The 1,143-nt window shown below is 38.4% G+C and overlaps 1 non-coding gene across 1 annotated transcript; it reads right to left on the bottom strand.

The window, feature by feature from the left end:
- Nucleotides 1-289: 289 nt before the first annotated feature.
- LOC116479789 (small nucleolar RNA SNORA38) lies at nucleotides 290-421 on the bottom strand. The gene has a single exon (XR_004251095.1). It is a non-coding gene; the product is annotated as a small nucleolar RNA SNORA38 (small nucleolar RNA).
- Between the last annotated feature and the right edge of the window lie 722 nt (nucleotides 422-1,143).

The raw sequence follows: 1,143 nt of genomic DNA, 5'->3' as shown, positions 1-1,143 counted from the left end.
CATATCTTGTCCCACTGGAAGGTCTTCGGGGGAATAACATGCGTGGAGCTGTCATCTCCTATGATAACAGTGCTTTCTTCTGGAATACCTCCTGAAGGAGCTGCCTGAAGCTATTTTCTGGTTAACTTTTAAAAACTATAAGTAGAAGGAGTACACTAAAAAATAATGACAAGAAGTATGGTATAATAAATATATAAACCAGTTAGTCATTTACTATCAAGTATTATGTACTGTACATGATTGTATATGCTATCCTTTTGTAAAATATTTTTTCATTTTTTTTTTCCTTCTATGTGGCATGGTTGATGTTGAGCCTGTGATGAGCAAGCCGGCCCCAGATTTCTCCCAAGTCCACATTTCTGTGCCTCCAATTCTTACATGTCCGAAGACAAGGAACTATAGATATGCCTTTGTAGGAGGGTGTGTGTGCTATACTTTCATATGACTGGAAATGCAGTAGGTTTGTTTACATCAGCATCACCACAAAGACTTGAGTAATGCATTGCAGTACAGCGTTACAATGGTTAAGACATCACTGGGCAATGGAAAGTTTTTAGCTCCATTATAATCTTACGGAACCACCATCATGTATGTGTTCCGTCGACTGAAATGTCATTATGCAATACATGACTCTGTGTGTGTGTGTGTGTGTGTGTGTGTGTGTTTTCCTTCTGAGAGAGGGAGGGCAACAGAGAATTTGATGAATCTAGTTGAAGGGTATATATGTTCAGTAAACTATTCTTTTAACTTTACTGTAGGTTTTAATTTTTTCAAAATTTAAAGAATGAGAAAAATCACAGTTTAACAAGTAAAGCCAATATTCTCATAATAGATACAAATAAGTATGTAAATACACAAAATGAGTAGTAAGCAAACAAGCTGAGGACTCAGCAAAGCCCAGATCTGCTTATCTCTTCTCCAAGTGATATTTTTCTCTCTGAGCTTCCACTTCTGCATCTGTCAAATGGGCTCACGTAACTGCCTCCTAGCCTGCTGAGGGGTTTCATTTATTGACGGATATGCCATACAGGACTGATGTTCAGCTGGTCGGCATTGGTATAGCTGTGCTGGTTATTTGCAGCTAGCATTCACTCTGACTGGTTGGGTTGTCCTGGTTGTGAAATATGTTTGAATACTGTTCTT

The sequence above is a fragment of the Hylobates moloch genome, unplaced genomic scaffold (genome assembly GCF_009828535.3).
Source record: "Hylobates moloch isolate HMO894 unplaced genomic scaffold, HMol_V3 SCAFFOLD_12, whole genome shotgun sequence".
Taxonomy (NCBI): domain Eukaryota; kingdom Metazoa; phylum Chordata; class Mammalia; order Primates; family Hylobatidae; genus Hylobates; species Hylobates moloch.
Note: the sequence above shows the minus strand (reverse complement) of the source record. Positions and strands in the feature narration are given on the sequence as shown.